Consider the following 16,482-nt stretch of genomic DNA (forward strand, 5'->3'; position numbering starts at 1 on the left):
GTCTGACAACTTCGAGACAGAAGAGAGAGAGAGAGAGAGAGAGAGAGAGAGAGAGTGAGTGAGAGAGAGAGACATACCAATTGACACGTTTGACTACCCATACCAGAGAGAGAGAGAGAGAGAGAGAGAGAGAGAGATACTGAGACTGACCAACTGTCACAATGGATACCTTCTCCAGGTGTGCTTTCGTACAACTCTACCTAGGAGACTGGGGCAACAATTAATGTATTAAATATGGCCTAGGGACATTTCGAGTGTGACGTATAATATCTTTGTGCATTCGAGTGTGACGTAATGAATTTGTTTTTTGTTTTTTGAAATTTATTTACAATTTTTAATGTTTATTTTCTTCTTCGATTTAGTACTAAATTTTTGGCCAAAAGTTGGTACACCGTAGAATGCTTCGACCCATTAGTCAGTTCATGTCGCGGTCAACCGAGGAGCACCTTCAGTGCATGCAACGCGTACTCAGGTACGTCAGTGGCACTAAGGACCGAGGGCTACTATATCAGACCGGTACTGCCGCGCAACTAGTTTGCTATACAGACACTGACTGGGCCGGAAATGTCGGCGATCGCCGATCCACATCCGGATTCGTGTTCTCCCTTGGGAACACCGCGATCACATGGAGTAGCAAGAAGCAACCGACAATTGCACTGTCGAGCACAGAGGCTGAGCATCGAGGAGCGGCTGTCGCAACATGCGAAGCCATATGGTTGAAGCGGCTACTTAAGGATCTGCAGGTGGAGGTGTTCGATCCGACGACGATCTACTGCGGCAACCTCAGCAACATCCAACTTGAGAAGAACCCTGTCTTCCACACCTGAACTAAGAAAATTGAGGTGCACTACCACTTTGTCCGTGAGCGTGTCCTCTCTGGTGAAGTTGAACTTCAATATGTTTCGACGGATTGGCAAACCGCTGAAATTTTCACCAAGCTCCTTGGTCTGGACAAGTTGCGGCAATTCTCGGGTGCGCTTGGGTTGCAGCACCTTGACGTACCGAACTTGAGGGGGAGAAAGGTCTTGCAAGACCACGGAAAGGAACGGAAGTGACCGCGACATCAAATCGGATGACGAATTCAATTTGACGTCGACTGAAGAAGCCGAAGATGGATCCATGGAAGAGTCCGGAAGTGGACGAGAGGGCAGCAGCCGAAAGAAAGAGACGGAGCCAGCCAAACATGGGGGAGATGAAGCCAACAAAGTTGAGAAGGCCAAAATTGAGGACGAATTGGAGACAGCCAATTCGGACAAAAACAGAGACGAATCGGAGGAAGCCGATTCAGCTCGGATGTTTGATTCGGAGATGCCGAATCAACTGAAGACCAAGCGGAATAAAGGGCAGCAGAAGAGGTGCCAACACTATGACAACAAGGGAGCTGGAAAAGGCCGCACGAGACGTAAGGATCGAGACGCGCGGAATCGAACAGGTCGAGGAGCGTGAGCGAGGCGTGAAGTCAAGAGAAACTGGAGCGAAGGACCAGAAGAGTGTCAAGTTGAGCTTGAGGGGGAGTGTTGAGATACAAGCTCAACATTGGCCAGATCGGTGCGTAAACCAGTATGCAACAAGAGGCCGGATCGATGCGGAAACCGGGAGGCCATTGAACAGATATTCTGCGAGGGAATATATTTGGGAGTTAGTGTAGGAGCTCAGTTATGAGCATTGAAGTACGTGTCAGTACTTCAGTCAGTCAGTATGGACTTGTATAAAAGTGCTCCTTGAGCACATCCTATGTACAAAGGTTTTACACATTATTTCAAGAATTTAGTTTTTTCTGTGTGTTCATTCCCTCTCTTTCTCTCCTGCGTACATTGTGTCTTAAGTTCTCCATTAAACCTATTTTTCTTTCTTTGTCGATATTCTGTGTTTTGTATAGTTTCCGCACGTAACATTTCACATATATGATATGTGTGTGTGTTCTATACATGTGCATATGTATGGCATGTGTGTATGTATCTTGTATATATATGTGTGTGTGTGTGTATGTTGTATATATTTGTATGTGTATATATGTATATGTTGTGTGTATGTATGTACGTACAGGTGTATATATGTATGTGTTGTGTGTATGTATGTATGTATGTACATATCGTATGATTGTATTGTATATTGTATGTATGCCATGTGTGTGTATGTACATATTGTATTGTATATATTGTGTGTATTGCATGTGAGTATGTAGGGTATGTGTTATGTGCTTGTGTGTATGTTCTATGTATGTGCATATGTATGTAGATATTATATTGCATGTGTGTATATGTATGTATGTGTTATATGGGTGTGTATGTATTATATGAATTATATGTATAGCATGTGTGTTTGTGTGTGTGTTCTATATATGTGTATATGTATTGTATTGCATGCATATATATGTATTTGTTGAGTGTATGTATTGATGTGTATATGCATGTATGTGTATATTGTATTGCATTGTATTTTTTTCCCCCCAGAATATATCCTTTCATTAGTTATAAACAGTTATTACAAGAATGTTGACCTACCGTCAGGCTACCTATATTGCATTGTATTGCAATGTATCATACTGTATTAATTGCATTGTATGTATGACATATTGTATTGTGTTGCATGTGTTGTATGTATGGCATGTGAGTATGTATAATGTATCTATGTGTTATGTGTGTGTATATTCTATCTATGTGCATATGTATGTATTGTATATGGGGCATGTGTCCATGTACATATGTGTTATGTGTGTGCATGTCCTATATATGTGCATATGTATGTATGGCATGTGTGTACATATGTGTGTGCTATATGTGTGTGTATGTTCTATACATGTGTGTGTGTTCTATATTTCTACATATGTATGTATTATGTATTGTATATATATCACGTGTCTATGTATGTATGTGTGTATTTTCTATTGATGTACATATGTATGTATTATATTGCATGTGCATATATGTATGTGTGTATGTACAACATATTGTATTGTATTAAATGTGTTGTATGTATGGCATGTGTGTGTGTGTATGTTCTTTACACGTGCATGTGTATTTATTGTATGTATTCGATGTATGGCACGTGTGTATGTGTATATGTGTGTATTTGAGCATACAATACAATATATACATACAATAAATACATATATATGTGAATATGTATGTGTATGGATCATATATGGATGTATGTTTGTAATATGTACGTAATATGCACTCATATATCCGATATGTGTGAATGTATGTATATATGTAAGTATTGTAGTTTGTATGGTCCCATATAACATATATATATATATATATATATATATATATATATGGAGATATGTGAAATATGTATGTACATATATAATGTATATATGTATGTATGTATGTATTGCATCTATGTATGTATATAATGTATGTAAATTTGCATAGTGTGATAGTGTAAATGTATGGATTATATGATATGTAATATGTAATTTATTTGTGTGTGTGTGCAACTTGTTTGTATGTATGTCAATTTGTAATACATATAATATGTGATTGTACATATTTATGTGCATGTGTATGTGTATATATAATATATAATTTATTTATGTATGTGTATTTTTTGTGTTTGGTATGTATATTTGTATGTGCATAATTTTTACATATATTCATGTTTAGTTAGTATGCATGTATAAATGGGTGTAATGTATGTATACACATATTCATGGATGTAATGTTTAAATGTAGGTATATATGTTTAAATAATGCATGTATGCATGTATATTATATATGTATGTATGCTACTACAAATTTGACTATTGTTTGCACAATATATTCTTTACTATCTCATTGCAATATCTAATATTTCATGGGCTTATGTAATTTTTTTCTCCAACATAATTGATAATACCCTTATGTAAATATATTTTTTATGTATTTATTAATACCCTTATATATATACATTATGTATCTCAATGGTTAATTTAAACCCCTTTTGATGAACTCACGTGCTAGCATACAAGTTTTGACAGTGAAGCCCTCGAGATTCGGATGCATCCCACCGATTAGGGGAAGACAATTTTTGTCATGGAATGGGGCGTATTTGTAGTAGTCGTTATGTTGTTTGGTATTAAAATGTCTCTGACAACATTTCAAAGAGTGTTCATGGAAATATTTTTGGATTATATGTCGGCATTTATGCAGGTATTTTTGGATGACTTTGGAGAACCGACCATTTTGAACATCTCTAGTTTTGTTTGGAGTGTCAGCAAGGAAGGTTAAGCTTAAACCCAACAAAATGCACATTCGGGGTGACAAGTGGAACGCTGCTGGGGCATATTGTGAGTAGGGATAGAATTGTCGTAGACATTGACAAAGTAAATGCAATAATCGAGGTGCCGCCACTAACAAATGCTACGACGTTGAGCCGATTTCTGGGCCAAAATTTGATGGCACAACCGAATGATTAGGTATTTGGTTGACGTCGCAACACCTCTACATCCGGCAGTTCATAAAACACCGTTCAATTCGTCGGCAACTGAACAAGAGGCTTACATTGTCTAAAGAAAATGCTGACTAGAGTACCAGTTGTGCAACCACCAAATTGGGGAAGAGACTTTCATGTATTTGTCAATGCCTTAGATGTAGCTATTGGAAGTGCATTGATGCAGTTATCGAAGCCAAACTGATACAAACTAGTATATTACGCGAGTTGGAAGTTGTCAGCTCCCGAATGAAACTATTTGACAACTAAACGGGAGGCTCTAGGTATGATATATAGTGTGAAGAAGTTCTGACACTACCTGGTAGGTTAGAAATTTACATTCCATGTCGATCATTCTGCCCTACTATACTTAGTGTCGAAGCAGTCATTGTTTGGCAAATTGGCAAGATGGACGCTGCTCTTACAAGAATTCGAATTCAACATTATCCATCGTCCAGGAGTCCAACATGCAGTCGCCGACTCGGAAATTACATTCCATGTCGATCATTCTGTCCTACTGTACTTGGTGTCGAAGTAATCATTGACTGGCAAACTAGCAAGATGGACGTTGCTCTTATAGGAATTCGAATTCAACATTGTCCATCGTCCAGGAGTCCAACATGTAGTCGCCGACTATTTCAGTCGATTGGAGTCGGGAGAACCATGTACAATGTTCGTGATGATTTTCCAAATGTGCAATTGTTCCGATTTGAAGCTGAGAATCCGACAGAAGTAGATGAGGAAGAAGTCGATCTATGGATCATGGAGATGACAATAGTTCTCAGTATAGGACTACCGCATGAGGGAATGACACCGGACGAGCGTAAACGATTGGCAATTCGGAGTTGGAACTTCAGTTTGGTCAAGGAAACATTGTATCATAAGGGAGCAGATGGCATATGGAGACGAGCAGTTCGACAATTTGAGAAAGTTGTTTTCTACAAAGCCGATTGTAATATTTCTAGCGGGCACTATGCAGGTCACACGACCACTCGGAAAATCTGGAACAGTGGATTATGGTGGCCGACGACTCTGAAAGATGAAGTAAACTATTGTTGACAATATGATTTGCGTCAATGAATCAACCAACCCAATGAGAAAGGTCGAATGCCACATCAACCGATATTGCCGCTTGAACCATTTCAAAAATTTGTCTCGACTTTTGGAGCCATTTAAACCAGTAGCGTCAAGAACATGCAACCAATATGTCATAGTCGCTATCGACTACTGTATGAAATGGGTTGAAGCCAAAGCTCTTTGGGATAATATGGTGGCTTCAACGACCAAATTCCTCTACGAATGCATATGTTGCAGATTCAACTGCCCAATGCCATGAAGACATGACCATTATGGCGTCACCCGAACTTGAATCTCGAACCTTGTAATCCATAATTGAAAACCTCAACCATTAAGATAGGTTATTGTCATATGAGAGGATATGACAAAAAGCTACTTTTTGTCTTAGTTTGATTATTGTAAAAACTCTAGGTCATTCTAAAACATTCTAAGCTATTCTTTAGGAACCTATAAATAAGGGCATACATGTATTCTCAAATCAATTCGAATCAACACCAACCTTTAGCTCTCATTACATATCTTGTATCCATTCTCTTTCTTTCTATATCTTAATACACCCATTCTTCTCTTAGCATTTCGTTCCTTTCTTCTCGTGTTCCCTTATATCCTTCTTCCATCACTCTATCTTTTATGCTTGGTTCTGACAATTTGATTCGAATTCCCTCTCTCTCTCTCTCTCATCCTCCTTTGTAACCATCACGAAACCATGGCCACCATTAACTCAGAAGAATATCTCACCCTTGTTGCAGAAATGGAGAATCTTACATCCAAGTTCGCATCTCTTGAAGTAGAGAATCAACGTCTACTCGGGGATCTACAAAAGGTTACTATAGAGAAGTAACAACAACAAGAGGAGTTCAGGCGACGGGTTCCACAGTTAGAGTCGACAATCGCAGTGTTACAACAAAAAAGGGTCGAAGGTCAAGGACTTATCGAGGACCCCAAAATCAATCTCCCAACTAAATTTGACGGTTCGAGGGTGCATTTCCAAGGTTTCTTGAATCAAGTACGGTTGGTGATTCAAATGCATCCCACATGTTATCCGACAGATGCATCACGAGTCGGGTTAGTGGGCACCTTATTGATTGGCATAACGTTTTCGTGGTTTGCTCCATTGCTAGAGACAAATTCTCCTCTACTGAATAATTTTGAGAAATTTATCAAAGAATTTAAGGCTTGTTTTAGAGATACTGATGGGGTGAGAACAACTATCAACAAGATTCGTACACTACGTCAAGGTGATCAGCCAACCTCGACATATGCATCCAATTTCCGTCTCATCGCAAGCGATATTCCTCGGGATGAACAAGCCCTAATGGAGCAATTCCATTCAGGCATTCATAGTGATGTCAAAGACTTACTTCTTACCTTACCCAAGGATCCAAGGTCACTTACAGAAGCTATTAGTCAAGCAATACAGTGTGATAATCGCCTTTTTGAGCGTCGATGTGAGCGACAACAACATAACAAGATCAAGATTCACACCAACTTATGCATCAGTAATGTCGCAATCATCGCCAAGGCAAACATATAGCCTTGCTCCAACTCCAAGGCAAACACGTAGTCCAGTCCCAATGGATAGTCCTACACCCATGGAGATCAATGTCACTCAACGACGAGGACCATTGTTGGACGAAGAGAAGCAACGATGCCGAGCAAACCGTGTGTGCTTATATTGCGGAGGTCTAGGACATATAGCCATTCATTGCTCTCGTAGGCCGAGACGTCAAATAAATCAAATTCCCTATGACAATAAAAATGAGTCCAACATTTTAGAAGCAATTAATGAATCAAATATTATGGATAATCCACCCTTGTCCAATCAGTTTGAAGCGGTTAGTGAATCAAATATTATGGATAATCCACCCTTGTCCAATAAGTTTGAAGTCCTAAGCTAATTAGAAGAGGAGTCAAACGAATAAGTCCGGCCAAAATAGGAGCCATTTGGTTGGACACCCCAAGATATGTACAACCTAGTGTGGGTTCCATTTCTTCCAAGCATGTTAGGACACTGAGTTGTCAACTTCAAGTCCAAGCCCTCTTAAATATTGGAGCCAATTCTTGTTTCATGGATAGAGATTTTGCCCAAAAACACCAAGTATCCTTGTATACACTTCCTTGTCCAATTTCTGTAGTAGTGATTGATGGACGTTTATAGCTTCCGGGAAAATATTCGAAAAGTCTGAGCCAATACACATACTCTTAGGAGATTTAGGATGTGTAGTGTCCTTTAACATAATCCATAGTCCTGAGCATCCAATTGTCCTCGGTTTGCCATGGTTCGAGCTACATAACCCTAGAATCGATTGGAGGAAGCGAGAAATTTGGTGCCCTTCAGCAGAAAATATCATTTCCAAGGATCGAACTCAAGATTATTCTCTTGAAGAACATAGTTCTACCAATGCACCACCATCTCCTTTTCATCAAATTTCAGCCATCACATTGTAACAATTGTACCAAGTGGGAGGCAAGAAGGACCTTTTCTTATTTGTAGTATCAGTGACACCTTCTAGTGACACTCAAGGGAATTCAGACATCCAAATTCCCAAAAAATATCAAGACTATGCTGATGTTTTCGACAAACTCAAAGTTAGTGTTCTTCCAAAGCATCGACCGTACGACTATGTTATTGATCTCCAACCAGGAAAAGAGCCACCGTGGGGTCCGATTTACAATTTATCACCCATTGAGCTTGAGGTTCTTCCAGAATACATCGAGGAAAATCTTACACATGGTTTTATTCGACATTCAAAATCTCCCGTTGGTGCTCCTATCGTTTTTGTGAAGAAAAAGGACGGCTCCCTTCGTTTGGTCGTGGACTATCGAGGCTTAAATAAATTCATCATAAGGAATAGGTATGCTCTACCTTTAATCTCCAGTCTCTTAGAACGCATTGGTGGGGAAAAGCATTTTACCAAAATTGATCTAAGGGGTGCATATAATCTTGTTCGAATTTGACCGGGAGATGAATGGAAAACTTCATTTCGTACTCAATATGGTCATTTCAAGTATACAATCATGCCTTTCGGGTTCACAAATGCACCCGCAATATTTCAAAATATAGCAAATGACATTTTCCGGGACTTCTTGGATATCTTTGTCATCATCTACCTAGATGATCTGTTGATTTACTCTAAAACACAGGAGGAGCATGATATACATGTGTGAAAAGTACTTGAACGCCTAAGAAAGTATGGTCTTTATGCCAAACTTGAGAAATGCAGTTTTGATTGCAAACAAGTTGAATTTTTGGGATACACTATTTCATCCAAGGGTATTTTCATGGATCCGGTAAAAGTCCAAACAATATTGGAATGGAAACCCCCATGCTCAGTTCGGGACGTCCAATGTTTCCTTGGATTTGTGAACTTCTATCGCAAATTCATACATAATTATTCAAGCATTGCATTGCCCCTCACCCAACTCACCAAGAAAAATCAAGCATTTTTTTGGAGTATGAAAGCGGACAAGGCTTTTACTCAGCTGAAAGAGGCATTCACAACACCACCTATCTTAGTGCATATTGATCCCGAAAAGCCATTTACTATTGAGGCGGATGCGTCAGACTTCGCATTGGGGAGTATCCTATCACAACCAGGCGAGGACGGGCAGACTCATCCAGTTGCGTTTCACTCAAGAAAATTTACTATTTTGGAGATAAACTATAAGGTGCATGACAAGGAGTTACTAGCTGTGGTTGACTCATTCGAGCAAGGATCGCCTCATCAGATTATCATTTATAGTGATAACAAAAATCTAACATATTTTCCAACAACTTGAGTATTAAATAGAAGAAAAGCTCGATGGGCCCAATTTCTGGCGTGTTTCGATTTCAAGATCACTTTTCACCCTGGAAAACAACAAGGGAAGGCAGATGCTTTGTCTTGACGTTCGTATCTAGCTCTTCGACTTGGAGATCCGGCCTTTGACAATCAAAAGCAGATTCTCCTCATGCCATCAAAGTTATAAGCAATAATAATTTATGTCACGCCACTTGATTCTAGCCTTCTTGACATTATTCGGCAACAACTTCACTCTGATGATTTTGCTAAGGATGTCTTAGCCCACATTGGTTCCAGCTATCCATCTTGCTTCACATTGGAAGGGTCATCTCAACATTACCAGGACTTCAACTAGCAAGATGCTTACTCTTCCACAAGAATCTCCTTTACATCCCTGATGGATCACCTCAACTTCATCTGTTAGAACATTATCATGATGTCCCCATGGCTGGACATTTTTGTATTGCCAAGACCATTCATTTGGTGAAACGTTCGTTTTGTTAGCCTCACATGCAAAAATTTGTCGAAGATTATGTTCGCACATCTGACACCCGTTGTCGCACCAAAATACCCAGGCATCATACTTATGTCTTACTACAACCATTACCACCTCCCAACAAGCCATTGTTACGGGCATGACCATATGATATCCCGAGGTGAGAATTTACCGTAGTATTCTATATATGTTGTTGTGATGTTCTATGTTCGATGGGAGAAATTGTGAAATATTGTGGCTCCACACACATTATAAATATGAAAATTAGCCTAGGGTTTGATGACATTCAAGTGCATATAGAAGGGTGCAAGCAAGATTTGAACCTTGCACTTCTACGATAGGAAGCAATTATCTTACCACTAAAGCTACTACTAAATACTTTTGATTTTGTATATTTCCTTCCCATATTTAGTATTCCATAGGAAACAAACATACAAAACCGTGTATACAAAACCATGGTTTTAGCCTATGGTTTTCTGCATGCCACAAGGAAAACCGTGTGCCCAAAAACCATGGGTTCAAGCCCATGGTTTTGTGCATGTTAGAAGGATAGATAAACCCATAAAATTCCTCGTAAGGCTTGTGTAATAGGGGGGGGATCAATCAATGGATGAATCAAACAATCTATGAATCAATCTATGTATCAAATCGAAAATTAATAATAAGAATACTTAATTATCTTATTGGTGATGTGTATCTATCTACCTATCTATCTTAAAAACTTCCTCAAATTTTGTTTCTCTCTCTCTCTCACTCTAACCACATTAGTGCGTCACTTCAGCCACCCATCATCCATAACCACTAGCGGATAGAGGCCCGGTGCTTGTCCGCGCTTGTTACGCGCACATTCCGACGTTTGGCACGTGTGTCACGTGCCACACGACATCTATTGGTGAACCCGATGTGAACAACACAAGGTGGTTATGGGGGCATTACGAATGGAGGAACATGTGATGAAGAACGCAAACTTAAAGGGAGGGAATGTGATCAACATGAAGATCATTGCAAACTCAAGACAAGAGAGAGATGCATCAAAGAAGGATGCAATTGTGAAGAGATATGTGATGAAGAATGTGGGCTCAAGAGGGAAGATAGAGAAGGATGCAATCATAAAGAGACAAGCAATGAAGAACATCAATTCGAGGGGAATGACCAAGATACTCAAGGATGCAGTCATGAAGAAACTTTTAGCGAAGAAAGTGGGCTTGTAAGGAAAGATGAAGATACTCAAAGATGCAATGGTGAAGAGACATCTGACAAAGAACGTGGGCTTGAGGAGACCGATCAAGATCTACACAGGCATGACACAGACAAAGATCATTACAAACTCACAAAGAGTGCTCGAGATCTACAAGGTTATGATCGTGACAAAGATTACTGTGAACACAAGAGGAGGAATCAAGCTCTTCATGGTTGTGCTAATGAAAAAGCACTCAACGAAAGTCATGACGGTGAGAATAGTTGGGATCAAGACTTTCATGGTTTAAAATCTTATGACAAGTATGATAGTTTTAATGAGAGCCACAAACAAGAGAAGAAGTTAGGAAGGGATAAAAACTTTACATTTAAACTTAATGATGATGATGATTTAGGGCTTGAAGATAGTAAGGGAGAGTGTATTATTGATGGTGAGAGTGAGTGCCATGAGAAGAATGAGGGTTATGATGGTAAAAAGTTGTGCACTTTTTGTGGATATGGTTATGATAAGGGTAACGATGAGGGTGAGAGCGACGAAAAAGAATTGTGTGTTTTAGGTTGCCTTGGTTTTCTTCAGGATAGATTTTATAAGAGTTTCACTAGATCAAATGGTGACATTCATGAGGACATCCATTATGAAAATAGAATAGGGATTTGTGATGATGAGGACATTCTACAAAAATATGTCCATGATGACGTGGGGTTACATAATGATTACAAGGGTATAAGTATGGAAAATCTAGAAAATATTATTTGGGATGAGTATCATGATGATGTTGATGTTGTGAGTATGTGTGGGAAGGACAGGATTAAAGTTGATAGTATTGAGGATAATCTACAAAATGTTAGGATGGTTTGGGATGTGTCTAATGATAATGTTGATGTTGTGAGCATGAGGAAAAGCAAGCATAAGATGAGAAAAGACGATCCGAGGAAGTTTGATGACCAAGGAGATGGTCGAGATGAGGGCGGCACATGTACGATATATGAAGAGTTACGCTCAGGAGGAGCAAAAGGGGTTACGACAAGTGGTCATGGAAATGCGAAAGGTGATCGAATGATATGGTTGATCGGGTGGAAGGAATGCATATACTCAAAATGGAGGACAAAGGACGACGCGTAAGGAAGGAGGAAATCAAAGACAAACCACCTTTTGACTCCGCCACATCACTCTTTTCTTCTTGGCACATGCCGGAGGATGTGCGGTTTGGTGGGGGTGGATGTCGTGATGTTCTATGTCCGATGGGAGAAATTGTGAAATACTGTGGCTCCACAAACATTATACACATGATTATAAATATGAAAATTAGCCTAGGGTTTGATGACATTCAAGTGCATATAGAAGGGTGCAAGCAAGATTTGAACCTTGCACTTCTAAGATAGGAAGCAATTATCTTACCACTAAAGCTACTACTAAATACTTTCGATTTTGTATATTTCCTTCCCATATTTAGTATTCCATAGGAAACAAACGTACAAAACCGTGTACACAAAACCATGGTTTTAGCCTATGGTTTTCTACATGCCACAAGGAAAACCGTGTGCCCGAAAACCATGGGTATAAGCCCATGGTTTTGTGCATGTTGGAAGGATAGATAAACCTATAAAAACCCTTGTAAGGCTTGTGTAATAGGGGGGGGATCAATCAATGGATGAATCAAACAATCTATGAATCAATCTATGTATCAAATCGAAAATTAATAATAAGAATACTTAGTTATCTTATTGGTGATGTGTATCTATCTACCTATCTATCTTAAAAACTTCCTCAAATTTTGTTTCTCTCTCTCTCTCACTCTAACCACATTAGTGCGTCACTTCAGCCGCCCATCATCCATAACCACCAGCGGATAGAGGCTTGGTGCTTGTCCGCGCTTGTGACGCGCACATTCTGACGTTTGCCACGTGTGTCACGCGCCACGCGACAACGTGGATAAGTGTGAGGGTTAAATGAGCGTGTAAAAAAGGGGAGGATTAATTTTAATCCTCGGGATTGAGAAAACCCATTAGGCCAAGTGTGAACTTGCCTGGGGGCCTTGGGTATCGCTATAAATATGAGGCCTAGCTACCCTCATTTCATCATATCTTGACTAGTCGAGGTTAACTCTTGTCGCGAGCGCGCCAGCACCAGGTATGACTCGACGCCACGACGGTGGTATGGGAAGCCAATCGAGGCTTGAGTCCTTCTCGATCCCTTCGCTCAGGGGTGGTCGGGTGGATCGACACCCTTCTTTCTCTCTCTTCTTTCTATCTATCTATCTTTTATCCTTATCATATGCTTACTTTAGATCATAACTCTAACAACCATGGCCGTCTATTTCTAAGGCTTTGATAGTATTTTAATAGTACCGGATCGGTTCACAAAGATGGCACATTTTGTACCGTGTGTAAAGACCATTAGTAGTGAAGAAACTGCAGATCTCATTATGCGTGAGGTGTTTCGCAATCATGGTCTCCCAAATGATATTATTTGCGATCGAGGTCCTCAATTGATCTCATACTTTTGGAAGCACCTATGGGTAGGCCTCAAAATCTCCTGCAAACTTTGTTCGGCTTATCATCCACAAACTGACGGACAAACAGAGTGCACAAATCAAACACTCGAGGAGTATCTTTGATGCTTCATGAGTTATCAACAAGATGATTGGAGCAATATTTTACATCTTGCCGAGTTTGCATATAACAACACTGTACATTCTTCTACCAAAATTACACCTTTGTTTGCCTACATTGGCAACCACCCTCGATGGTGTATCCTGGATCTCCCTGAGGTATCACGAAACCCTAAGTGCGGCCCATTACCTCCACCGACTACAACAAATCCAATTTGAGTTATCTTCACATCTTAAAAAAGCACAAGCATACCATAAGACCAATGCCAATCGACATCGTCATAAGTCTCCTTTTAAGGTTGGTGACTGAGTATGGTTGCTTTGTCGTCACATCAAGACTACCCGCCTGTGTGCTAAGTTCAATTATCAACGCTTAGGTCCTTTTGTCATTACAACATGGATTAATGATGCAACATTTCGTCTTAACCTTCCTGCACATATGTGGCTTCACACAGTCTTTCATAGCTCTCTTTTGGAACCTTGCCGCACCTCTTTAGTTCCTAATCGTGTCGTACCACCACCGCCTTCTGTCCAACTGGTTGACGGCCCCGAATACGAGGTAGCTACTATTCTCGATTCAAAGATTGTGTGCAATAAGCTTTATTATTGTAATGCTCAAGCTCTTGTCGACGACTTCCATCGCCACTATCCAAACAAACCCGTCCCTACAATGTTAACGCCGACTTCCACTCGCCGTTCTCGAAGGAGGGATAGTGCCATGAAGACATAACCATTATGGAGTGACCCGGACTTGAACCTCGAACCTTGGAATCCATAATTGAAAAACTCACCCATTGAGATAGCTTATTGTCATATACGGGGATAAAAGCTATTTTTTGTATTAAATTGATTATTGTAAAAACTGTAGATCATTCTAGAACATTATAGAAATCTCGAAGCTATTCTATAGGAACCTATAAATAAGGGCATATATGTATTCTCAAATCAATTCGAATCAACACTAGTCTTTAGCTCTCATTACATATCTTGTGTCTATTCTCTTTCTATCTCTATCTTAATACACCCATTCTTCTCTTAGCATTTCGTTCCTTTCTTCTCGTGTTCCCTTATATCCTTCTTCCATCACTCTATCTTTTATTCTTGGTTCTGACACCCAATCGAATTAGTCAGTGATCAAGGTACTCACTTTGTTAATAAAGTCATTTATGAATTATCAAACTATTATGCAGTGGTGTGCCTAAAAAGAGTATACCATACTATCCACAAGCTGATTGGTTAGCCGAATCGACAAACAAAACAATTCAAACAATTCAGAGGAAGATTGTCAATAAGAATTGGACCGACTGGGACCACAAGTTACATAGTGAATTATGGGCATATTAGACGAAATACAAGACGACAATTCGATCGACTCCATTGAGGATGGCATTCAGCCTAGAGGCAGTTATGCCGATCAAATTTCAAATTCCAAGTTTGCGAGTATAGGCGACCGACTGACTCGATGAAGAACAATTCAAACAGATTCGAAAAGAACAACTTCTTATGTTGAAGAAAGTTGGTTGCAGTTGATGTGGCATTTGGAACAAAAATAGAGAAAATTGAAGGCATTTGTCGATCGACACCGACAATGTAAGAAGAAGTTGTTCGAGATGGGTAAACCAGTCTTAGTCTTTCCGACGAAGATGGGGTTTATGCCAGGAAAATTGCGCTTTAGATGGACCGGTCCTTATTGTATTTTCAACAACAAGGGCATGTATTAGATCAGCACATTAGCTGACGAAGTCTTACCAAAGTGGGTAAACGGATTCCGACTCAAAACTTATCAAGGCCCGACACCAACAAACCCATTCATACCTAACAAAGAAACCGACAATTGGCCGACTATCCCAGTTCCGGTCGATAGGCCATAATTGTAAATACAAAAAAAAATCAAGAAAAGAAAAGAAAACATAAAACAAACGTAACAAAAAATTGAATCAAATATTGGCATCATTACTTCTTGGCACTGTCCTTTTCAGACTATATATGGACATGCACAATTATGATTCAATACTTATGACGAGTGGTGGCTATTGAAAGGGCATTAATAGCGTGTTCTATTATTATAATGTTTTATCTCAAGTTATGGACCTGTTCGATAGAAAAACTTTTTCACTTCCTTTTCCTGTCATAGAAAAGCATAGACAAACCCTATTACATAGGAAAATATAGGAAAACAAAGTGAACCACATACACGCATAGGCGAACAACGAGCGAAGCAGAGACGTGTAGACGACCATGCGAACACTCTGATTCTCTTCTTCAAGCATAGAAAATAGCAAGGTCTTAGACGACGGTGAGAAATAGGAAGAAATCATGTCGTTGGCTACAAACAAATGAGTTGCAGGGATACCTTCAAGTTACGGATGCGGAACCCCACCCACAGGGAGAGGAAATAATCAAACAAATCGACATCGACGAAATCACAAACAAACAGGTATGCCGATTCTTGAATATGAAGAAGGAAGGTTACAATGAGATGGACACACTTGAATCGGAGATTTTGCAATCATATTTTGATGAGTATTCTCTGTCCGCCAAAGGCTTCAAAACTCAAGGCGGTGATGACATATTTTTTCATGATGTGGCTAAATTCCTGTTGGAAGTGGCTTGTGTTAGCCCTAGGTCCTATTGCATGCCGAAACAGAGGGCATGATTCATCATAGCGACATATGAGGGGGAAAAATTTGACTGGGGGTGGATTACAACAATCGTCCTCCAGGAGCAATTACATGTCGTACAAAAGGGGAAACCCATGTAGAAAATTTTCGCACAGTGGTTGGTAGTATTATTTCCAGTGCTAGTAGTCGACAACGGATGTAGGACCCCAGGATGGGAGAAGGAGTAGTCAACACATGCATTACCAAAACAAGTGGCCCGAAGACTAGTACTACGAGAAGAG

This window comes from Azolla caroliniana, unplaced genomic scaffold (assembly GCF_043228905.1).
Source record: "Azolla caroliniana isolate FFs.n. ecotype wild unplaced genomic scaffold, voAzoCaro1.0.p SCAF_13, whole genome shotgun sequence".
NCBI classification, from domain to species: Eukaryota; Viridiplantae; Streptophyta; class Polypodiopsida; order Salviniales; family Salviniaceae; genus Azolla; species Azolla caroliniana.